This window comes from Poecile atricapillus, chromosome 2 (assembly GCF_030490865.1).
Source record: "Poecile atricapillus isolate bPoeAtr1 chromosome 2, bPoeAtr1.hap1, whole genome shotgun sequence".
Lineage (NCBI taxonomy): Eukaryota > Metazoa > Chordata > Aves > Passeriformes > Paridae > Poecile > Poecile atricapillus.
Window position 1 is genome coordinate 125,441,519 of NC_081250.1, and position 25,746 is coordinate 125,467,264.

Consider the following 25,746-nt stretch of genomic DNA (forward strand, 5'->3'; position numbering starts at 1 on the left):
CAGAAGTAATTGATTCAATTACTTTCTTTTGATGTAAATCCAAATTAAAATCAGTATAAGCACATATTACAACTCAAATATATTTTTCATGCAAAAATATATTTTTTCCTTTTTCGTAATCATTAACCAGTTGTTTTGCTCATTCATATCCGTGTGTGTGTCCCATGTCCCCCCACTGCACTGGTGTATTCAACTAAAAATAAAGCAGTGCATGCTCCTGGAGAACTGTTGCTTAGCTACATTCTCAATTATCACAATGCTGGCCTTACCCATTCAGTGACAAGGTCAAAGCAATTGTTTCTTTACTTTAATGATGAAGTATCCTGTTTATAGAAATCTTATCTGTTTCCCACTTGGTAAAATATTGCACATTTCAGTCAATCATTGCTGCCAAGTCCCCCAGAGAGACACAGTGTGAGAACATAACCAGCAGTATTCATTTTTGCCCTTAACAGAGAGGGTTTTTTTTCCCCATCCCCACCCTGAACGACAACTACCTCACACTGACACACAGGCAACCAATTATACCAACATTAGTTTTCCTTTTCTGCTGTGGCCAGGCAAATATGGCAGAAATGCAGTAGTCGTATATTTATTCTTATTTTTCCCTCCATCCAATAACAAACATAAGTAAAGTGGCAATTTTTAATTAGCATGTACCCAGAGTCAGTGCTGTGGGAAAGCTAAAGAAGAGAAGGATTTTCTCCATCCCTTGTAAACACAAGAACTTTTTGGTTTTTCTTTGCCTTTGAGGGCAGGTGTTCAGCTGCAAAGGCTGCAATTCTCCCTGGGCTAGTCCGGGCTGCTGAATATTTCATAGCCCCTGAGAAATGCAGCAGTAATCAACTCACAAATAATGAAATGGGCAGCAATAATAGAGCAGAGGTAAAGTGCACCATTAGAAAGCATCAGTGCTTTGACTGCTGCTGCAGTCCTGTTGTAACAATTTATCGGGTTATTTGATAAAATAATAATGCTATCAACTATGAAACAAAAATTAATGTTATGCAAAAAAACCCCCAAAGTGTCTCAGGTGGCCAACATGAATAGTAAATAGAAAAAAGTCAGAAAGCATGTCAAAGGAGTCACATTCATTAATGTGACTGAAACTCCATTAGATGTATTAATCACATGCCAATTACACACAGCCATGTTTGGGTATTAATAGAAAAGTAAGTTTACAGAAGTTACTTAATGCAGGATAAGCTTCATAAATATTAAAATAAAACAGAGAAAATATTTTGGAAGTAATAAACATGTGCATCTTAATCATATCTTGCAGAATAACCCATCTGCTGTCTTAACATCTTTGTAACAGGCTCTTGAAGTTTGACATTCAGTATCTCAACAGTTCACAATGTCCCACTTCCATTGTTTGGGGCTGGTAAATGCCAAAACTGCTGCAAAAAACAGCAGTGGCATTACTGTAACAACATTTCCTGAAGATATGATGTGAGCTAAGGTTAGGAAGCTCATCCCAAAAAACAGGACTGATCAAGTAGTAGTGATACAGGTTGTAACTGGGTGGATATCAACATGCACCTATTAATTATGCAGGAAGACTCCACAGGAAGTAGCTCTTCACCTCATTTCAGAAACCCAGCCCAAAACCTGACTGTTCCTGACCTGTCCCAGATTTCTGAGGAACAAAACACAGACTGCTTGTACAAACTTAAGTTAATGCCACCAATGAGGCTACAGTGGTTATGTGGGAAAAGGGGCAAGTTCATACACAGTGATCCACACAGATGGACAGTGAGACAACCTACCTGAGTATTTTCTATCAAGATCTCTAAACATCTTTATGATTTTGGATAGAGGTGTGACATACACAAACCGCCTACCCTGATCTGCACTGATAGGTTAGGAAATGCATTTCTTACATGTAGGAAAGGGCTCAAATGACCTCCTTCAGAGCAAAAGGAGTGGTGACTGAGCAAAGTATGGCCTCAGGCAGTTTTTGCTAACCTCATGGTCTGCCATGTATTATTAGCACAGGTGAATTCCACTGCCAGTGTCCAGACTGTAAAATAGAATAGAACTGAATATTTCAATTGAAAGGACCTACAACTATCACCAAGTCCATCTGTTCAATCAGTTCAGGGCTGACTGAAAGTTAAGGGCATCATCCAAGTGTCTCCCAGACACTGACAGGCCTGGGGCATCAACCACCTCTCTAGGAAGCTTGTCCCAGTCTTTGACTACCCTCGTGGCAAAGAAATGCTTCCTGTTGTGTAGTCTGATCCTCCTTTGACACAGCTTTGAACCATTTCCTGTGCATCCTATAACTGAATAACAGGGAGGAGAAATCACACCTGCTTTTCCACCTCCCCTTCTCAGGAAGCTGTAGAGAGCAGTGAGGCTGCCCTGAAGCCTCCTTTTCTCCCAAACTAGACAAACCCAAAGTCCTTAGCTGCTCCTCATTGGATATTCCTTCCAGCCTTTTCACCAGCAAACAGCTGGTGAGAAAGCTGTATTTCAAGTGACTCTGTGATATGCAACTGTGGAAAAAAGCAGCTGAGAAACAAGTAAAGGCTGAAGAATAAACATAGTGCACCAGTCTTGCCATCTGGGAGCGCAGCAATCTCCCAAAAATGCCATGCAGCAGGTGGATGCTCCCCCTATGGACCAGAACATGCTCCAGTACAGAAGAGGGCAGGCACTGTCTTCCCCAGCCCACATTTTCCCAGGTACCACAGGACACCCTGCTGAACCACAGTTCCCATGGCTGCATAATCCTTTCTCATCCTCCCTCCAAGCAAGGGCTGACACTCAGAGCTGCCTCCCGAGAGACACACAGAAGTAACACGCCAAGTTGTAGGCAATTCACAGAAGGCTGTCTGTGCCTCCATCAGTTAACTGCTGATACTCACAAGAATACGCTGAATGCTATTCCTAGAAGTTTAAGGAAAGTCTGGATGCAGGACTGTTGGAAGGTTCACATGCAACACGGCATGCTGCAAAGAGAAGTCTTGACAGAAGTGTGAAGTTGCACAAACACCTGTGCAAGCAGAAATCTAACAGCAGTGGGAAACAGAAATTGCTACATGCTTGGAGAAAGCATCTCTACATGCAGGAATTCTTCAATTTATGTCAGTCTAATCATCTGTAACATGCTTCAAAGCGTAATTCATAGAACGCAGATAATCTAAACAGATTGTGAAAGAAGTCAACCCTCTTCAAAACACACCCTCTTCCTTCAGTGCCTTTGTACTTGTTATGTTCTCTACAAGGATATGCCGTATTTTCATTTCTTTCCTCACCAGATAATGATAGAGATTGTGGACAGGTTTAATACTGCCAGAGAAAATGTGGTGTACACATGTTCAGTGCAGCAGGGGGAAATGAGGTCTAACATCCCAGAAACACATCACCTTTTACTCTGAAAGAAAGTGGTATCTCAGGGTGATACTGCACCGGAATAATTCCCACACTTTGATAATTAAAGTACTCCTCCTAATGTTATCTTCCATCTACTGGAGAAGAAATTACACAGATAGGCCTTCCAGCCACACAGAGCACACAAAAATTCTCTTCAGTCATCAGAAAGCTCAGACATAACTAAGATGCCCTCATTCATATTCTCCTACACTCCCTCCTGCAAATATCCAAAGATAAATTACTCAGACAAACTCCAATTTGGACTTTAAATGTCACAGGAAAATCTTATGTTGCTCATTTTTCCTTTCACTTTCTTCCCTGAGATGAAAGAATTTTATTAACTCCCTGGGGATCATGTCTTCACTCTACTGTGAAAAAGTACATGATAGATAGAGACAGACCTTGAACAATATAAGGGTGGTGGAGCTGCTCCACAAGTTTATCCATTAAAAATTCAAATATCTATTTCAACAGCTGTGTATTTTCTGTCACATCACTAATCCTCTTCCAGATATCAGCATCCTGGTCTAGCCCTTCTATAAAATGGTCTCACTGTGGTGATACAGGCTGCTGTAGTCTGCGTCTTTTTTACATTTTTTTTTAATTTACATATCTAGAAGGATGATTTGGAGATACACACACACAATTCTAGCTAGCATCAAGGGACTCACAAACCATGCCCAACTCCTAAGTGGGGCTCTCACTCCTTAACTAACTCTTACAAAGCAGCAAAGCAGGCAGCACTTCATTGCTCATGCGCTGCCTCCTCCTTGGGCAACTCGCTCTACTAGGAGCCTTGTAAAATTTGCAGCATCATATTAACTCTTTCCAAGACTATGTATTTGCCAATACATTGTGAAAAAGGACTTTGAAGACATTCAAACTGAAGTTGGCATTTTGTGATGATAACTACAGGAGGTGAGGCTAGCAGTGGCGCTGCCTGTTACAGCTGTTGGCCACTTTCCCCTTTCCTGATAATTTTCAATTGTTAAAAAATGCTGCTTCATGCTAAATGTAATTTTGGGTACCTCCACTAAAACAATGCATATGTTTCTGAATATAAAGCCAAAGAAAAGCACTTTTCACTGTACAAGTTAAAAGGTCTTTTTCTTTGAGAAGCTCAAGTATCTCTACTCTTTGAGGAAAGGACTTGACAAGACCCAGGAAAATGCTTTCAGAGAGATGCTTTTTACTGCCTTCTGAAATGAGATAGATGTACTCCTGTGAGAACAGGAACAAGAGTAAGGAAACTGGAGAAAAGTAAGGAAAAGGGGGAAAAACTGGGATTGAGATATGTGTGGGCAAGATGATGGATAAGAATAGGCAAGGGAGTTTGGCAGGGGAGTCTGGGAGAAAAGCAGGATGAAAGAGAGCAAGGGAGGAAAGATGGTGAGAGTCAGTCAAGCTAACTAAAATCCAAGGAGAAAAAAATGGATGAAAAAGGAGAGTGAAATCAGGAGTTACTTGGATGAGAATAGAGTGAGCTGAGACCCATCCAAGATGCAGCTGGTACAAGGGGAGACTGGCACTGGCTGGGCAGAGACAGAACACAGAGCTAAGGAGGCAGCAGCACAGACCTGGAAGGCTGGATGGAAGACTGGCAACAATGGGGTGTCAAGTGGGTGACAGGAAAGTAACCTAAGTCCTTTGGGACAAAAAGCAAAAATATACAACAGATTGTTAAGATGGAAACAGCAGCTGCAGGGAAAAATTCACTTAGGAGAGCTGTAAGTGTGAGGAAAACAAGCAAGAATTAGGCTTACGAGAAGACAAGCAACACAAAAGTAGAAAGGAAACAGGTCTAAGTCAAAAGCAGAAGGTCAGAAGAGACCATCTCTTGGCAGAACTAGACAAAAGAGTCTGTGTCATGAAAGCATATTCCTCTCCAGAGCCAGGCCCATGACTGGGTGCAGCTATGCAGTCACAGTAACACGTACACTTTAGGGACAACCCTAAATTTTTGCTTTACCTAATTTCTCATCTCTGCTGGCACCAACAGCACAAAGTAGTAGAGCAATAAAGCAAACAGACATTGCAGGATAGTTCTTTCAAAATGTGATATGGTAACACCCTGTCCCTGTCAAGGATGTGACACAAAAGTATGTGAGCTATGGATTTTGTTCAAATTGACTTTAAATATGCCAGTGGCTCAAGGGTCTGCCATAGGACCCTGACTGTCCTTGGAAAACCAGACTGGCCTGCCCTGTGATCTCTCATACCCAGATTCAGCAGGAGGCTGTCAGGAGCCAGCTACAGCTCAGCAGGGCACTGATACCACCCATCCTTGAGGTGCCTCCAGCACAGCTAGCTAGTGCTTTCCAAGTATAATGTTGGAAAAAAAATTATCCTTAGCTTCTGCTAGACAAGACAGGGACACAGATGGCAAACGGCATAAGATGGGCGGCCAGATCTTTTTAGTGTTTGTGATAGAAGGAGAAAAAACACCCACCTAAGTAAACACTCGTCCAAAACTTGCCAGAAATACTGAGCTGCTCTTGTCACTACAGCTCTTCCTGGATTTCCAGAGGCTGGCAAGAAAAGCAGGGGTGTAGGGGGCTCCCTCTGAACTCCACATCCAGGCACTACTCCTGCAGAAACCATGATGCAACAGATGGAGAGGCAAGAAGTGCTGGGACACCTGCCTCAGTTTCACTCTGATGGGTCATACACACTGTATACTCAGATCTGGTACTCATCAGCCCATTGGTCTAAGTGTGCCCTTAATTATTACCACACTAACTGGCAGGCACATAACCACCCCCTTATGCTCTAGTCTTTGTCCATTTTAATACATAGAACTGATGTGTAGAGCCCTGGAAAAAATGATGATGGCATTTATTTCTTTATTGAAAGAGCCCTGACTCTTACTCCTAACACTGACCGGTATAACACACCATTAACAGCAGTCTCTAACGGATGCATTTTTCAGAACAAATCAGAATGAGTTTACAAAAACTTTCTCCCAGAATTTCCCCCATTTCCCGCAGAGTACACGCCAGCTCCACACACCATCGTGATCTGTTTCACAGCTCCTGAGCTAAACAGGCAAGGCTCCTGTCTTGTATCTCCAGAAACCTTTCTGGAGAACATCCCAGTAAATTCACACCACTTGGGGCTGCACAGCTTACTTCTGAAACAAAGACACCAACTTCAAAAGATCCAGTAATTTTAGACATGATTTATATTAACTGGGGATTAGATTGATGATTTCCTGCAGGTTTAGAAATACTGTTGCTGCAGCTTATACCACTTTTTTGTTATTTTTTTCCTTTGCCCAAAGGTTATCTGCTGCCTCAGACTGATCCTTTGCTTACACGCTCCCAATGCGATGGTAATAAATATGAAAGACTAAAGGTCTCCATGTTCTTCTGTAGTAATCCACCATACTGCCTGAATTTTAGAAGAAAATACTGGACAGAACTCTCTTCATCCCAGAGGGACTCGTGCTGCAAATTATTCCTTTTAAAGTGAGATACAGAAAGAGGCAGCTAATAGAGCAGCTTGTGGCACAACACCCAAAGTTGTTTCTTCCCCATTAATCTAGACCCAACTGCAAGACATCAGTGGTATGTGATATATTTAAGAATATTGCCTACACACATTTTTCTTTCCAGTCCTCCTGAAGGCCCAGCACGGAGCAGTACTAAGCTGCCTGTGGAACAGACAGCACAGCAGATCACTGTCACATGCTGGGATCTTAGGAAACCTGCCTTTAATCAGGCAGCACAGTCCAGAGCTGGTCGAAAAAAGGCATCGCTAAGAAAATACCCTGCATCTCAGGCACAGAGAGCTTCCTGCAGGAAATCTGTGGACAAGGCTGAAAAGGTAGCAATTTAAAACAGCAGAATGGGACAGTAAGAGCATTTACCTTTTATCTAAACATGATCCATGAGGCAGCCCTGCAAAGTGACAGACAACAACAAAGCAGTTCATCTACTATTGATAACCCAGCACTCCTAAGCCATCAATAGCCATCTGAGTACTCCCAAAGTAAATTTAGCTTTATCTTCATTATTTTCTGTCTTGAAAGACTGAGGACATATTCATGAATGTTTACGCAATGGCAAGAGAGCACAGTATCGTATGTTTTATTACACTTCCAAAGCAGAATCTCGTTCAGACATTGCTAGCATATAATTTCTGTCTCTCTCAAAGCTGGAAGGCAATCATTAGCATGTTGAATCTGGCAAGTTCCTATTATCTATCTGGTAATTACAGAAAGATGGAGAAGCCGTCAAAAAATACCCTCCAACTTCTGCATTTACTACACACCTGATCAAAATAATATCCCCATTACCTAAATTAACAGATACTTCCCATAAACCATTATTCAGAACATACTAACATTAGTATAAAAACCATGAAATAATTATTAGAGGCCATGCAGACTATTAATTTGTCTTCCACTCCAACTTCAGAAATATGAAACTCTGAAATGACAACCTGCATGCAGGAAAACATCTCACTGAAGGTGATGACAAGCTAGGCTACCTGGTCATTTGTCAGGCAATATTAGCCCAAATGAACACTTCAGCACAGCTCTAGGTTTTCAAAATATGTATACCATTACTCAATGCTATTCATACTGAGGCAGCAAAAATATGCTAAATACACACTCAAAGATAATCCCATCCTCCAGAGACTGCGATAGAAAAGGACAGAAGGATGAGAGACAAGGCAGTGGGTAGGGCCATACATATGCATACATATACAAAGTTATTGGGGAAATTGGCCTGTGTCTCATTATCCCAGTTATTCATGCTTCAGGTAGAGGGGGAAAGAAGAGGTGACAGGAAGAGTACAGAAGCTGAGACAAGATTGGTACAAAAGGAGCTGGAAGAACAGAAATAAATCAGAGCAAGGAAGGTGAGGCAAGGGAAAAAAGACCATGAGAATGAAGATAGCCAGCCAAAACCAGTGATTATGGGTAAAAAAAAAAACAAAAAATGGGGGACAGTCTGCATGGAGAACAGAGGAGTGCAGGGAAAATTTGTGAGATGCTTTGGTTGTTTTATTCTCAGGCACCTGACACAGTCTGGCACCTCAGAGGCCACATCAAGCCCCATGTCACAGCCTGAATGACACCAACCAAAGCAGCAGAGCTCCTTATCTCTCTGGCTTATGCACCATTCCAATTACACTGCTTGTCCAGGCCCGGAGCATGCTGTCCCCATGGGGCAGCTTCCTGGCTCAGGACCAGGACAGATAACCAGGGTGTCCCCAGGGAGCCCTCCAGCTCTTGTCCCAGCCCTGCCTGAGCTGCAGCATGGCCCACCCCCATCCCAATGCCTGCCTCTTGTTTTTTGCAAAGAAGCCTCATGATCAGGTAAGGCTACAAAGGCTGCAGCAAAAGCACTTCAGTACATGCTCCTCACTCCCCACTAATTCCCAAAACTATAGCAACAAACAAACAGATTCAATTACCAAGATAGACACTAGCCCAATTCAAGGGGATTGGTACATCCATTACAAGGAGATGCTGGAGCTGCAGCCTGATCACATTTACATGAAGAAATCACTTTATGCAAATCTCTCATCCACGGGTGAAGGCTGTACAGGAGAGGAGAAAGCACTGTACGGAGATTCACGGCAGATAAGCAATTTAAGGTAAATCATACAGTTCAGTTATACAAGACATATAACCTGGGGAGAAAGTGTGTGGCTTCAAAGTCATAAATTATTTACAAATAATACAGCCTTCTCATGAAATATCCAGAAGGCCAAGCACCTATTTTTCACATGATTTTTCTCCACTTCCACAAATCACAGTGAAACTGAAGATGAATATCTTATCAAGAATGAGCTAGGTTTGGGGGAGGATGGACTTAAGAGCATGGAGTTAGGGGTTTGCAGGCTGGACAACATGAACAGAAGGCAGCAGGGCTGCTGTGCTCACCCAGCTGGAAGGGAAGCATCAGAAGTTGAAAAGGAGGGAGCTGCAGTGGGCTGAGGAAAGGAATTGTCCACCTGGTTACTCACAGCCTCCCAAGACTGTCACTGCCAGCCTCTTCAAAATCAACACCTGATTTCCATTAAATATTTCAGGGTTTTTAAAATGAAATCCATTCCTCATATTCACAAATCACAGCTGTGGCATCCACATGTGTGGTGTGTTTTCTGTCAGTAGTGATGCCTCTACAGAGCATTGGCCTTGCTCTGTACAACACATGGTCACACCTCTGTATTCAATTTTCAATTCTCCAGCTTTCTTCAGCATTTCTGTTGTGATACCTCCGCAATTTGACATCTTCTCATCTTTCTTATCCAACATACCACCTGCCCAAATTCTCCTGCATGAGTCATTGCAATGACCAATTCAACTGGGTTACTTTTTCTGATATCCTGCCTGGTGACCCTGTGTGCCTTCCAGTGCTCTCACAGGTATCAACCATTTCAAAGATATATACACAGCTCATAATTTTCTTTCATGTTGCAGACTCTTTACTCTTCAAAGTCTTTTTCAGATCTTCATGCTCAGCTTGCATCCAATTCAACACAGTTTGGCTGGAGTGGGTTTTTTTTTGTGTTTTTTTTTAATCATTAGGGGCAGATATCCATCTGCTCAAGGATATTTCTGTAGTCTGAGCAACTCCTAACATTTGTGCTTTCAGCAGACCACCATTTCTGCTTGCTTATATACACATGCCTCAAGTGACTTTTACAATGTGTTTAAGCAGCTTCCCATGCTGAGCCTGAGGATACTAATTTTCTCTCTTCTGACATTCTCTTGTTTTCAACTGATCTGCTGCTATTTTTGCGTGGGACAAGTACTTCAGTGTATAAAAAGCCCTTGAGGTTAAAAGATACATTTTTATACACTAATTCAGAATTTTTCTGAAACTCTTCAAAGTCTAGGAGGGCATTTTCTTTGTATTACAGGTTTGCCTAAACGCAACAGCAGCGTTATTCTTGAGTTCACTACTTGTGTCACATGTGCAGCCAAATAAGGCAAATGAAATTATACAACAGAAAAAAACCCAGATTTATTTTCTTACTAGCTACAGATGTGTCTTACTCATATCAATTGGTTGCAATAAAAAGATAGAAATACCAAAATATTTCTTCTCAGCTTTAGGACTGCAAGATTTTTACATGACCAAAATTAAAACTAAATGTACCTCCTGTATAATAAAGAGCAAATGTAGCACTGAGTGTCACTTCATCCATGCAGTTACCTCTCTGTACCAGGGGTTCATATGTATAATCCCTCCAAAGCCACCACAGGGCATAAAATGCAAATTAAAAAGTGACATGAAATCTACATTTTCAGTTAACACAGAAATCTTCTCAGTAGCTATTGCTAATGTACACCTATGCCTGTCAACATTTGCAACCTTGTGGTTAACAAAAAAGTCTGTTTCTGAACATTCCAGAGTATTTTTAAATCAACTAAAATACCATATGAACTTAAATCCCCCCAAGCATATTTCTTCCTATGTGACACACTTCAGGTACCAAAGCCAAAGAACAGAATCTCTTTTCTGGAAGAAGGGATATTTCTCCTGGCTAAACTTCTTCCTACCTCAGTCTACATCCACTTCCTCGTTCAGATGTAAAAAGAAGAAGATGTCACCCATTTTGCAGCTCACTGAGGTCTCAGCCACTCTCACACATGCAGCTGTTTCTCTTTTGAAGTCTTTGCTAGTGCAAGTATATTCGAATCTTAAATTGTACATAAGCTCTTGTGAATGCCTTTAATTGAGGAAGACCTATGTAAAGGCTTGGATTTCACACCATCCTAAAATAGTAACGCTAGTTCTCCTTTGGGAGAACTGCACAACTTATCATAAGACTGCTCCTCTTTTGCCTCAAAAAACTATCACTGACCTGGAAAGCCTACCATAAATCCACAGTCTCCAAGGATTGCACTAGAGCAATAACATTTACACTGAGAAGGCAGCACCCGTATGTCTAAGATCAAGCTCTCAGTGAATTTTAAAAATTTTAAAAACCATGAATACAAAATAAATTTATATGCAAAATGCTTCAGTCCTAATTTTTCAAATAGAGAATGAGGAGATAAAGACAAATTGAACATCAACAACCGAAGGGTAACACTACTGTTGCTATCCTGTTGACAAAGATTAAAGCTATGCCTGTAATTAATACAAAATCAGCTTGCAAGGCAAGGAGAGGAGTCTGAGGTCACTGATAACAGCTCCACTCCTCACACATGCATCAAAAGCAGCACATTTGGTAGGGTTTGTTTCCAGGGGTGTTAACACACCAGAAGGAGGGAACATGCAGTGGTACACCCAGCCATTGTGGTTTACAAAAGCCCCACCTGTAGACTTGTGTTGATAAAAGTCTCCTACCTTGAGTCTTGGGTATGAAACTACTAAAGGCCCATTATTAATATGACAGCTACGCTCAGCACTTCATCTGCTGTGCTGTGGAGCCACACTGACCATGATGCCAGCTAAAAAGCACTTGAAAACAGAGTAAACAACAGGCTTTAAATGAAAGGATATACTTCAAAAAAGCAAGGCAAGGGGTTTGCACAATAAGCATTATTTGTCCAACATTTACAGGCTCAAGTCTCTGCAAAGAATGAGATTTTCCCTTATTTTTCACCTGCATATTCAAAACAGTGATAAAGTAATTGCTCCTTTGCACACATCCTGCAGGAACAGGAGACAGCAGATACTGCACCCCTGCTTTACAATCCAGGGAACATGTAAAATATTCTATATTTTAGATACTAAAGGTGAAAAAGTCAGAGCAAACTGAGAAGTGTATCGCTATCCTTTTTTCATTGAGAATGAAGAACCTTTTTTAAATTTTTAAAAAACGAATTAGAGAGCTGTTATTTTAGAACAGGCTCTCTTAAAAAATCTGTCTGCAAAGAAGGAGGTACAGAGGTAGTCCCTACCACCTATTCAGCACAGCTGCTAAAGAGTTGTAGTTGTTGCTGTCACAGAATCAGAGTGAGGTGGAAAGGGACCTTTGGAGGTCACTTGATCCAACATTCCTGCTTGACTAGAGCCTCCCAGAGCCGGTTGCCCAGGACCATGTGCAGGTGGGTTTTGAATACCTTCAAAGATGGAGACTCCCCAGCCTCCCAGGAAAACATGTACCAGTGCTCAGCCACCCCCACAGTGAAAAAAAAATGTTTCTCAGTGTTCAGAAGGAGCCTCTTGTATTTCTGGTTTTGCCCACTGCCCCTGTCCAGTCACTGGGCACCACTGAAAACAGCCTGGCTCTGTCCTGTTAGTGCAGACCCATCAGGTATTTCTACAGATTGATGACATTCTCCCCTGATTCTTCTCCTCTCCAGGCTGAACAGTCCCAGTTCTCTCAGCCTCCCCTCATATGAGAGGTGGTCCAGTCACTTAATCATCTTCATGATCCTTTGTGGGACTCCCTCCAATATGTCCATTTCTCTTCACTACTGGGACTCCCGGCACTGCTGTGGCCTCACCAGTGCCTAGAAGAGGGGCCAGATCACCTCCCTCCACTTGCTGTCAATATTTGGTCTAATGCAGCCCAGGACACAGTTTATCTTCTTTGCCACAAGGGCTCATTTGCAGGCTCATGTTCAACTTGATGTCCACCAGAACCCTGCACCTTCTCTGCCTTCCCCCTGCACATATGGGTGTCTGGGGCTGTTCCATGGGAAGGACATGGCACTTCCCCTTGATCCCAGTGCCTAGCACTCAGAAGCTGAGCTCTGGATGTGGGATAATGCCTAGCTGCTCTCTGCAGCAGAGCAGAAGGTGGCATGCCCTGGACACAGCACTGCTCAGCTGGGGCCAGCCACAGCAAGAAGCCAGACTCTGGTCAGCATGCAAATGACCTGTGATCCTTGATCCCATGTTGGCTATGTGCCCCAGCAGGGCCCACTTTACAGTCTGCACTGTATCAGCATCTCCTCATTTAAAGCTCCAGAAGCGCAGAATTGCCAGGCTGTGCTTCTGGAAGTTAACCCTTTCCTGTACCAAACACCATCACTCCCAGAGCTGAGGGACAAAAGCCCTTTGGAGAGGATCAAGCAGAAGGGCGAGAAAACGCAAGTTCAAGTTTCAGTCCCAGTACTCCTCTACTGCCGAACTGAAACACCAGATACACGAAGGAAGAGAAAGCAGCACTGAGCTTCTTCCTGACACCAAAACCTCGCTCTTTACTACACAACTGACTTAACAGCACTAGTTTTTTTGTAAGAGCTTGCTTCTTTCTGCACTCAATCAGGCTGGTGCACACATGCAGGCACACACAGGTACTGAAGTGCTAATAAAATCAGGTATTTAAAAGGTATCAATCTCACAGCTCTTGTCTTGATCATTTACCCACAGCAATCTTCACACTTACTTTTTCTAAATTCAGTCCTTTTAAGTGCCAGATGCTGATGAGCTGCAGGGAGCATAATTTTTATTAAATGATGAACATTAAAACATTAAGTTATACCTCAAAAAAACAATTTCCTACTGCCCATGGACAGATAGCTAAAGTCCAGAAATTCCCAGGGGTCTTCTGTGGGCACTTTTTTGGTTGGTTTTGGGGGTTTCAATTTTTTTTTTAATTTTTTTTGTTGGTTGGTTGGGTTTTTTTTCCTCATTTCTCTAGAATCCAATTAAAGAAAGCCTTTGCTGTTTAAAGTGATTGTTTTTTTTTTAAGCACCAGTGTAATTAATTATACAAGCTAATGCTTAATATAGAAAATGCAATTGCTCTGTGGCACAAGGCACATATCATGCTGGCTGGAACATGGAAACTGCCAAGACTTTGAAATTCTGCTTCTCAGGGAATCACACCACTGCAATGTATAATTTCTGCCTAGCTCAGAAAAACAAGGGAAAACAAGTTTTCTTGTTTACTGTGTTTCTTGAATAAAATATTTACTGCTGATTAAAACTAACAACTTGTGCTAATTTCACCACTGTCCAAGAACTAATATTTCAGTAATTTCTACAGATGGGAGAAGCAAAAAGTGACAAGGATTTCCAGGTTCCCAGATTGCCAGCCATGAGGTCCAAGCCTCCAGGGCTTTGATGTCTCAGGGTAGCTACAACCAGCTCCTTGGGCCATCCCTACAGGAGTTTGGAAGTTCCATCACCCTTTTCACAGACTAAGCATCTCCATCCTATAGATACTGATGTGCCTGTTGAGAACCAACTGCCCCATGTTACTTGTGCAGACTCTGCCTGAGTACTGAGCAAATGTGAAACACAGAAATGCTGAGTTATTTGCTGCCTGCCTGCTTTGCCAAGTAAATAATAGAGCTAATTATGCCCAGTTCTTCTCCAGGGGTGGTTTTAGCCAAACCTGTTGAGGAGAATGATAACAAGATCACTTGGAAACCAGCGTAACTGGTCAGGTCCCACACCAGACCCAGATATCACCTCCTCCCCTATCATTCACCTGACTGTTTCTGCTGACCAATTCCTGGTACATTAGCTTTCTAGGAATGAGATGGACTTGTCAAGCAAAATTAAAGATGTAGTCACAAGTGAGTAAGAGCTTCAGGGTTCACTCACACAAATTAAAATATACAATTGATACCAAAATGTAAATCAAGAGCATGAAACTGAATCTTCGAGAATTGAAAAAAAGAAATTAATTCTTTCTTGCACTTCAGTCAGTATAATTGACTGAAACAATTTAAAAGACTTGACAGACTGTCCAGCAAGATACCCTGGAAAACCAAACTGTTGTACCTCCACATTACTAGCATAAAACCATTTCCCAATGGACTGGCAAATTTCATGTACTAAACTGCCAGGAATATTTTCTTCCAAACTGAGTTATATGTATAAAGACCAAAGGGTGACTAGGTGTTTGCATACCTTTTGATTACCAAGGACATAGTTAAGAAAACAGGTAAAACAGAAGGGAAAGAAAATCATATTAGAAAACTCAAAGTGCATTAACAGATAATATTTGAAGTACACATGCAGTATAGGTGGTCCATAGGTTACTGTTTACCTCAGGTCCACATGCATAATGTCACATGCTGCTGCTCCCCTGAGTGGTTAATTAACCCACAGAGAAAAGCTCTGTGACAAGTCACTTCACAAGTCACGAAATGGAGGTCACTGTGCCAGCCAACAAATGACACATTAAAAAGGGGGGGGAAAAGGCAGAAAATGCTCTTTATGCTTTCCACTTCAGTACAAACATGAGGGATTTATTTCACTAATCCATGGCTGGCAGTGTCCGAGCTACTTGGAGCTGCAGAGACAGAGAGAAATATCCAATTTTCAAATCCCCTCCAGCTACATGAAGGTAAGAAAGAAGAGTATGTCTGCCCCCACAGAGCTGTTATTGCACCGCTGCCAGCACCATCTCCTGAAAAGGCTGAGCTAGGGGAAGCGACAGCCCCTCCTATGACTAGGGGGGTCAATTAAGACAGCCAAGATACTTCCAAAATATACATTTTTACAGGGTTCTCATTTGTTGTTTATTTGGCCTGACTACAACATTATGTTCCTGTAGGCAGAACATGAAGGGAACTGCACAACTGATTTTGCCTACACAAATATGAGCTTACTCAGACTCTTTAAACATGAGGTCACAATTTACCCTTCTGAGGGCAAAGCAGTGTCCTTTCTTACAAAGTGTACTAAAAATCAGGCAATACTTGACAGCACATCAAAGTCTGAGACGGAATACATACGCATCCAGTTTGGCCTTTCTGTATTTTCTTCTTTTTCCTTAGGCAAGCAAATCTATAAAGCCTCTCATTTAATGTGTTAGATTAATAAATGATGAAGCTACAAACACGAGAGCCCCAACCTTCCATGGTGTGTGTTCAATTATTTTGCATTTAACAAGAGTAAAGGAAAACTGATTTAATCTCTGTAATTGCCAAACTAAATGACACAACCTTGCCTATTATAACAGATCAAAACAATACATGTGTATTTACCAAGTTGTTGTAAAAACTGTAATTTTTACTCTGAATAGCTTTTTATTAAGCTTCCATTTAGCCTCCATTTGTGGAAAAGTAACTACCAAATGTTGCAGTGGAAGCCACAGAGACTCTGCTTTTCCCCACAGCTAGGCTCGAGATCAGAGCTATTTTTAGCTAAGCTCTCTGACAGCATTTCAAAAGAAAGTAAAACTATATTTTGGAATGTGTTTGGTGAATATCCCAAACTAAAGTAAGTTGCTCTAGTTTGCAGGCTCTAACAGTCTGAATGTTGCTCTGTTCACTTCACTAGAAGGAAAAGTTAGCTGTCGTTCATTGAAGGAAGAAAGTTCTGGAGACAGTGCAGTTTGTTAGGAAATCACCCATAACATCATCAGTAGCAAATTCTTTAGCAACCTCTTCAGCAATGTCTTCCTGTCCCTCCCTAACACTCCAGTCTCCTAAACCAGTGTGCCTGGGAGGGCAGCCTGAGCAGTGGCTGTAGGCACCAGGGCTCCTCTGCACCCCTTATCCCCAAACCTGAACCCCTCTTCCACCGCCCTTAACTCCTACTCACTGACCTCCTCATTAACTCTCCCCCAAGCACAGCACAAGCCCTGGAAGAAGGCTTCAGGTTATCCTTCTCCATGCACCTTTTCCAGTTGGAAATCACCTTGCTTTACATGAGGAGTGGCCCGCTACCAGCAGCACCCCAGGAAATGATGCAAATTCCTCTTCAGCCCTGGCGCGTGGCACGAGCCCTTCCACAGTCTCTGGAAATAGCCCCCAGGCGGCTGAACACTTTCCTTTGCCATGTTTTGTGGGCACACTCCAGCGGTGGCTCACAGCTGTGTGGCAACAAGCATAGCAGGGGCTTTCTCTCCTTCAGACACTCCTGAATGATGAGCTTCTAATCCCTTTGGCTTCAGCTGCAAAATTCTCATTGATTGATAATGGATTTTCCACTGATGTAGAATCGGGCACTTCGACTAGACCACTACGAATTAACAGAAGAGAGCTCTGTTAATCCTTTATAAGCAAGCTTAATCTTGTGGCTTAGAGAAGAAGCGAAGGCTCTGTTCTTTCCAGTATCAGCTAGAATGTGATTACCATTTCAGAAAATCTTTTTCATTTTCTTTGATTGATCCAATATTTCTTTGGAAGACATAAATCCAGACACCACCACAGATGCATACTTCTGCCAAGTAAAAAAGGAAGAGCCTGAGCTATGAATCCTGAAGCTGAAAGCTGGGATCAGCACTCTAGGACTTCCAGTTAGTCCACAGAAAGTACTGACATCTAGAAACAGCAGTCTGACAAAAAGCCTTTATAGCATTCACCTTTCAATTAAGAAGAGTTACATCTGAAAACTCACATTAAAATAGCTGTAAGACTTGTTCGGGCTCTCTCTCAGTGATGTGATTTGATCATTTCCTGTACATTAGCAATAGTTAGGGCTATTAAATGCAAGCAAGTATTAGCACCTTTAAAGACTCTTGCAGAATCTGGTTAATAATTCTGAAACAATCAAGTCATCAAAAAGATGAACTGAACTTACATTAAGACACTTTTTCCATTAAAACAAGATTTTGTTAGATCAACTCAGACTTTAGGTCAGTGGACACAGAATTGTTGTGGTTTTTTTTGCAAAAAAGGAAATTCATCACTATGCATCAATGTCTGGTAAATGGGAACTCACTCTTGCTCCAGTGAGAAAGCACTGCTCACCAAGACTTGTCCCATTTGCAGCAAACAGCCTGTGCAAGGATACTTAATGGTATCCTTAGCAGTAAACTCATGAAAGATCAAGCCCAAACATTACAGCTGTAATTGGTACTGAACAGCAAACGACCCTTAATTTGACGTCCTGCAGCACACTAGATGCAAACATTTCATCGATTCAGTAATTCAGCATCTGCACTGCTTCTATGCTAGGATGCAAAGAAGCCTTAAACACAGCAGCTCAGTGGTTCCTCTGAAACACTGGAACGCCACGTATCTCCATAAAATGTTTATCTTTGTCAAGCATTTCACTGCCACTGTTTAGCTGGATGACCTTTGGAAGGAGAAGCAGAGGCTGACGTGCACCTTCATTAAAGCAGCGCCTCCTTCTTCCCCCGCCTGCGAGAACAATGAGCGCGGGAGGGAAGAGGTGAGCAATCCACGGAGTAATGAAGAGATTTTGTTTCAGAGGGTTATCAATTATTTATGAGCAAATCCCCAGATGAACACATCCAAAGCTGAGCAGTTTTTAATACATTTGACTTCTGTACACACAGCACAACACAACCAGATGCAAGCTAAACTGGACTGGTGTGATTATTCGAGGTGTCAAACAGTGAGTTCAGTCTGGACATTAGTAAATCACCACTATGTTTTTCAAAGTACGATGGTCTCCTGGATTTAAACCTCTTTCACAAAAGTCCTCTAAGACTCACAGAAATCATTCTTTACAGTATTCCCCATTTATCAAGATCTCAGCAAAGAAAAATCTCATCCTGAAGAATTTCTGTAATTATGCTGATATAGTTATCTAAATAGTCTAATACTCAAATTCTAATATTGCCCAGCTGTGATTGGGATTTTATTTCACAACGGGATTTAATGGATCCGAACTTTTCCTATTAAGAAAATATAAGACCAAGTGAAGGTCTTTTTCTCCAGAACAAGGTTTATCCTTTTTAAAACAAAGACTTGCTTTCGAAGTAAAATTGTTTTACAACTGCACTTTTTAAAGAGAAGATCTGGAAACTCTTTCCATGACGTGGGAAAGACAAACATTACACATTCTTTACAAGCAAGGGCAGTGAAACCAAACAGTTGAATGTGCAAGACATTTGCACAAAAAGTCATTAATCTGTTTACAAATGCTATCATTGAAAACAGTCATCCTGCAAGACTTGAAATGAAACCCAATCCACTGGCACACAGTAAATGCCCAGATCTGCAAAACCTTTGAGCTCTAGTTTCCCACAGCTTCCAGCCAACAAGATGCTGCCAAAGTCACCACCACTGCTGCAGTCACACTCCAATGATCGTGTCTATGGCAGCTGTCATGATGGCCCCAAGGCCACCTTTAACACCCAGCTCAGGTACTCTGGGGCACCCCGGGATGAGTCCTGCAGAGCAAGCCCCACAGTCAGGCTTACACCCGGCCAAGCAGTGGCATGCCATGCACAGGTGGCCCCAGAGGAAGGCAGCCAGTCATCCTGAGTTTGGGGGGCTCTTGATGCAGCCTGGGCTTAGCACAGCCAAGGGGGAACAGACAGCAGGCCCTGCCTCTTGGAGCCTTGTCTGCAAGCTGCCTTCCAAAGGGAAATGTCTGGGGAGACACTCATCAAATAATACATTTTACACTACACATGGAATGAGCATTTCCTGCCTTAACTGCACAACACCCCAGAAGAAGAGCTGGGTCTCTCATGTTCTTGCACTCTCCCCTGTAGGCCAGCATTCACCTCAGCATCTGCACAGCTCCAGGCACAAGCTCCATTCCTGGCCTAGCCTGGGTAGACTAAACTGCTCCAATATTAAAACAACAACAACAACAAAAAAAAAAGCCACTTAGAAATCCATTTTAGAATTGTTTGCATTACTTTAAAGGGTTTGCTATATATTTGGATGAAAGAAGCCCATTAAGTACATCTATACTTACTTCATTACAACGTGGCTCTTGAAGTTAGATGAAAAGATTTACCCTGGCCAAATTTGTTTATTCATCAACATCAGCTACATATATTTTCAAAGGCTTATCCTCATTGCATTTACATGAAAGCACACAGATTTTTTTTTCCCCAGCAGTTGTAAGGCGTTCTGAGAGGTATGAAAGGGCAAAAGAAACTTTAGTGAGAATTAGAAAATCAAGGAACAGTAGAGACACAAATCCTATCATTTCCTCTTATTAATAGGGGGGACCCACTCTTTCCCACCTGGAGTCATTCTTCTCATCCTGCAGATGTATCAACAGCAACAAATGGCAGCTGGATGCTCAGTCCCCTGACTCAAGCCCAGATAAAGGCACCTGGCACACTGCTTACCCACAAATACCACAGGGGAAGTGTTAACCCCTCCTGAAGCTCAAGATCTTAAGCAAACATAGCCTCCCAAGTTTCTAAAGTATTTCTCTGCACTTTGACAAGAAAAATTGGATAATTTTTTTCCCCCATAGGTGGCATTGAAGATGAGCTCTTCATTACTGCTAGCAAAGTATGAAGTAGAAACACAGCCTACCAATGATTGAAGCCAACTGTACAAGTCCTAGCTATCTTTGACAGGAACTCAAACATAACTTGGTACTTGCACGCCTTTATTATCAAAATTTTATCATCAAGTTATTTAAATATTTAAATGACATTTATGGGCTATCTTTCCTCATGAGTTTATACTTTCCCACGGAAGACTTCCAGAGTGATTAACAATGCTGATCTTTATCCTTCACACTGACTATTCATTCATCCTTTCTAAAACGAATACTGCTTACATATGACCCAAGAGGGCTGTAACAAGGCAGTATTTATCCCCACTAATAATCTGTTGTGGCTGCTTTAATTAAAACTGGGTTATATCACATCCATGAAGCAAAGGCGCATCTCCTCTCACTCGTCATCTACCTCACAGCTGCACTTGGTGCACCTTCTCAGGAGCAAGCTTTGGAGGTCCCACCACCTGCAGCTTGCCCAGCCCTGCCCAGGTAGCTGAAGGCACAGTGTTGTTGCCAAAAAAACTGCTTCACCACAGAAGAGAAACAGAATGAAACTGCAGAGGGGTTTGCAGTTTGGGGCCTTGAGTGAGTCACTGAACACCTGCAGGCTGCCATTCACCCCAGCTCACAAGCAGGGCACCACTGGGATGCTGTGCTGGCATGGCACACAGGGATTTTGGGAGGTGAGGGACCAGGGGGAAGGAGCGACCGATAGAGAACCTCCATCACAGTGCAGCAATTCAGAGCATAAGGGGTATTAGGATGGAGATGGGGGAACATCAAGGGCACCTCAATTATCTGCAGTAAATTGGAAGCCAAATCAGCATTCAGCTTCCTCATCTGTGTTGCTTCACGATGCCCACATGACTGCATAGTGATTTCAAAATTTAGAGATTGCCTCTAGTAGTATTGCACAAATGAGTGTGTGCTGCTTGCCCTTTCCATGTTTCACTCCATGCAAGCAGTATCTTATCATAAGAACATTTACAAATAGACCATTTTCCCATGGAAGAAACTTGAACTTCTTCCCTCACCAGAGCTTTTTTGGCATTATTACACCCAGTATAAGGCCTGCTACTGATGGTATCCTTGGGATGCTGGGACGGGCAGCAAACAGCCAGGGCAGCCTGCCTGCAAGCCACAGGCTGTGCAGCTAGAGCTCCATCCAGCACCTCTCTCTCCCCTGCTGGCTCCACCCAGGGCCTGGGCCAGCAGTTGCCATACATTCAGCAAACCCTCGAGCATGGCAGAGAGGCATTCCCCATCTCAGCTTAGCAACCTGGGGATAAGGGTAAGTGGCAGCACCCTGCACCCCTTCCCCCTGCCTGGGCTCTCTCCCAGCCACAGCACAGCCATCAGACTACAGGACACCTGTCCCTCCCCAACGCCGCTCCCAGGCTGAGCTACCCTCGCATCCTGTGCCTAAAACCAGCCCCAGTCTCAAGACCTGGAAGCAGAGGCATTGCTGTGGAGGCCTCGGTAATGTTACCTGAATGATTAATTGTTTTAATTGTCACACGGTTTTGAGTCTTCTTGGTCTATTAATCTTATTCTTTCATTATTTTTTTACAGTTACAAATTGTATGGGTTTGGAACTACTTTGGAAAAGCCCCTCAGTTCTCTGTCCCCATCCTTACTGGAAGTAAAAGAACTGTCCTGTTCCAGCCATTAAACTCTAAAGCACTTTACCATGGTCATCAATGAGCTGATAAAACTCATTTAACTCCTTTGTGTGTCAATGAAGTTCCCAGTACCCTGGGAAAGAGGGTTCCTTAACTAATTGCCACTGTACATCCAGCAAGAAAAACTTGATTACTTTTCTTGTGGACTCCTCAGTGCTCCCTAAAATATAAATTAACTCTAAGATCATCAATATTTCCTTGTTTAGGACTTGGAATCCAGTTGCCACTTTCTGATCAATATAACTTTAATAACAGAATAAATTCAGAACTTAAGTTATCTAGTAGCAGTCATTTGTATACAATATATGATCTAAAGCCACATTCACTTTCAAATGCCTGGCAATGACGCTTATGAGGAACACTGTGTCTTAAAACACAATGAATTACCTGTTTCTTTTCCTCATTAAACGGCATCTCATAAAAGGAACCAAACAAAAGATAGGTGAGTTCGGTGACTGTCATATCCCACAGCCTTTACTCATATGAGCAATGTGTTGCCTCCAGATCAGGTTCTCATTTGGAAGTTGCACATCCCCATTGCTGACCTGAATATTGATTTTATGTTAATAAAAATCTGTGTTTAAATGCTGGTTAAATATAAAATTGCGCTAATACTTCAGGCCTGCAAGGTGTTACACATAGTGTACTATTTTCTTTTTCAATGAGTGCAAAAGACACTCACCCTTTACAGGAGATGCCCCACAGCCTGCAGAATTTGTCCTTTGTTAAATAAGCTAAGACCTGAATTAATCAGTTTTCCAACTAGGGGAGGTACTTTTGCTATAATGAAGCTGTGCACCTGAAAAAATTTTAAAGACGTTAAATAAAACCCCCTGGAATTTGAAATGTCTCGTTCTGTATTGGCTAAGAGAAACAAATACAATGACAATGTACTTCCATTTACCTACTGGGTATCTTTAGCAGCATTTGCTTCTACAAATTCTCTTAACAGATGCTGCTTCAATCATCACTTATCTGCAACACAGACAGACTTTGAGAGGACTAAGGGGGATTTGCCACTGGTTTCAAGACAAAAACAAGCACGCTTATTTTTCTGAAGTTTAAGTTAATAAAATAAGAACTCTGGTTAAAAGTTAATCAAGCACAGCTGCTAGGCTTCCTAGGTAGGGGGGGGAAATATTTTCTGCCAAAATTCTATCTTTGCTCTCACTCTTTTTCTGCATTTATTGCTTAATAGCTTAGTATTATTTCAAAGGCCATTCCTTTTACAAATGGAATCAACTCGTGTATTCAGCACCACAGATGATATATTACTCTCCTGAAAACCAAATCTCTTAAGGCTAGATTAGAAAGAAAGGTTAAAGAGCTCTATCGTTCAAAGCACCATAGTTCAGACACCTATAAATCACTATGTTTGTTTATTTACCTAATTGGCCCATTAGTGTCCGCAGCATCTCAAGCTGCTCAACTTTCTGCTGTGACCGTGGGGCAGTTTCTCCTTTCCCTCTCCGGAGCACGGAGAGAGCCGAAAGCTCGGCGCAGCACACCCGGCACACGATGCGCTAGGGACAATCTATGCTTGCAGCTCTGTTCGAGGAGCAGCCCCCGCTCGCCCCAGCGACCCCTTCCTTCCTTCCTCCTAAAGACTTTCCAAGCCCAAGAGCAGATACCACAGTGAAACAAACTGGAGCCCGTCACTGCGCAATAGGATTTCAATGGAAACACGGCTCCGGGCTGGCTGGCAGCGGCTGGCTGGAGATGCGCGCAGCTGACCCCGCCGGGGCCGTGTCCCGCACCTGTGCCCGCTGCTCCCGGGATCCCCGCCCGCAGCAGCGCCCGTGCGCCGCCCTGCCCGCAGCGCGGACCGCGGCCAGCCAGGGCAGCTCCGCCGCCGGCCCCCGCACCGACTGCAGCGGCAGCCCCAAAACACAGACGCGGCAACTTCGCGCACCGCCCCCAACTCACCGGGAGGCGCCGGCCCCGCGGAGCGGTGCGTCCCTGGATGCCGCCTCCCGCGGAGCGCAGCGCGCAGGGGCCGGGCAGCGGCGCGGCCAGGGACAGCAGGGAGGGGAGGCAGCAAGTTGCGGCGCGTCTCTCGTCTCTCTTCTCTCCTCTCCTTTTCTCTCCCTACCCGCCTCCTCCTCCCCCTCTCTCCCTCCCCCTCCTCCGCCCGGCGGGAGGGTCGGGGGAGGCGGCGGAGGGGCCGGAGCGCGGCCGCGGAGCGCGGCGCGGGCACTGCGCATGTCCCCGCGCCGCCGGCCCCGGAGCGATGGATGCGGCGGCGGCGCCGCGGGCCGGCAGCGAGCGCAGCACCAGCACCAGCACGGCACAGGCACGGCACGGCTCGGCTCGGCACGGCACGCCCCTGCGGGGGCTGCGGGGCCACGGCCGCCGCCGCAGCGCCTTGCTCCGCTGCCCATCTTGCGGCACTGCCGCGGCCCCGGGGCGCCTTGGCCGCCCCCGAGCAGCGGGGAGCAGCCGGGGCCGGGCCGGCGCTGCGGCGGCGGATGCTGGGGCCGCCGCCCCGATTGCTGCACAGAGGGCTGCGCGGCTGGAGGATGCTCCGGTGGCCGGCCTGGAAGGGAGGAAAAAAGGAGGAATTGAAGCATCCTGATCTTGGTTTTTGGTTTTTTGTTTGTTTTTTTCTCCTCGTTAAGTGAGTGTGACTAAGGAAGACAGGTAGTTTGGCAAAAGGAACCTCAGCATAGTTACTGGTGGCTTTTCAATGTTGTACCGAGATCTTTAAGCAAAAAAAAAATAATTATTTTTACATGATGTAGGGAAGCGCAAGGGCTGCAAGTGAAAAGCACTCTAAGAGCAGAGCCAGGAAAGGCTGCAAAAGCAAAATACCTAACTGAGATCTCTGGGGATTTTTTTAGGGAAATTGCATAATTACTACAAGTTTCCACCCATATGTAAGGATTGACTTAACACCCAGTGAGCTCTTACTTCCTGAGAATAAGTTCAAACCCCATATGCCATTCTGCAATAGCAGTGCTGTCAGATGCATGGCTGGCTCAAGGTTTGAGCCTGGATCTGCATTTGGTGTTTTCCAAGCAAGGATTTCCCTGTGCAGGAAAGTGCTGATTTGTTGCTTGGTTGGTTTCTTAGGTTTTTTTTGGAAATCCAAATACAGCACTACCACCAGCATTTTCATTTTCACCTAATCTTTGGCAAGATTATAGCTCAGTTTATTATTTCCATGCATATCCATCCAGTGAATCCTCAGAACTGATCCTTTCTTCATCTTGCCTTTCATTTTTGCCAGCTGTTGGGTTCCTCTGTTGATTTGTTAACCATTTTTTTTTTAAAAAAATAATTTTTAAACCTTCTTCAAGCTGTTTATCCAACAACTTCTGTCTGCATTAGGTGATATAGTCCATGGTTAGCAGAGTCCAGCCCATCTCAGTTTGTCCACATGGCCCCTCAAACAAAATGCATATTAATCTAGCATGTAACCTACCAGATCTTGTAATATCCAGCTGATGGTTGTCATTTTACCAGCCTGGTGTTGCTTGTCTTTTCTTCATGTTCCTGGCATGCCACTCACTACACTGGTGCACTGTAGCTGACCTAATGGTGTTTTTTTCAGACTGTTTTCTCCGGTGTCTTTTACCCACAGCTCTTGCAGAAAGTTCCCATCAAATAATTCCATTAGAAACAAGACTTTGTCA

The 25,746-nt window shown here is 43.5% G+C and overlaps 1 protein-coding gene across 3 annotated transcripts in view; it reads right to left on the minus strand.

Annotated features, from left to right (window-relative positions):
• Window positions 1-24,292, minus strand: part of PAG1 (phosphoprotein membrane anchor with glycosphingolipid microdomains 1) — a 111,278-nt gene extending 86,986 nt beyond the window's left edge. For 2 of the 3 annotated variants that reach the window (XM_058832238.1, XM_058832239.1), the window contains exon 1: window positions 24,038-24,292. The gene's annotated coding sequence lies outside the window, so the exon portion shown is untranslated. Of the gene's footprint in view, window positions 1-23,498; window positions 23,648-24,037 lie in introns of those variants that run through there. The other variant, XM_058832241.1, reaches the window with a different exon arrangement.
• Window positions 24,293-25,746: the final 1,454 nt, after the last annotated feature.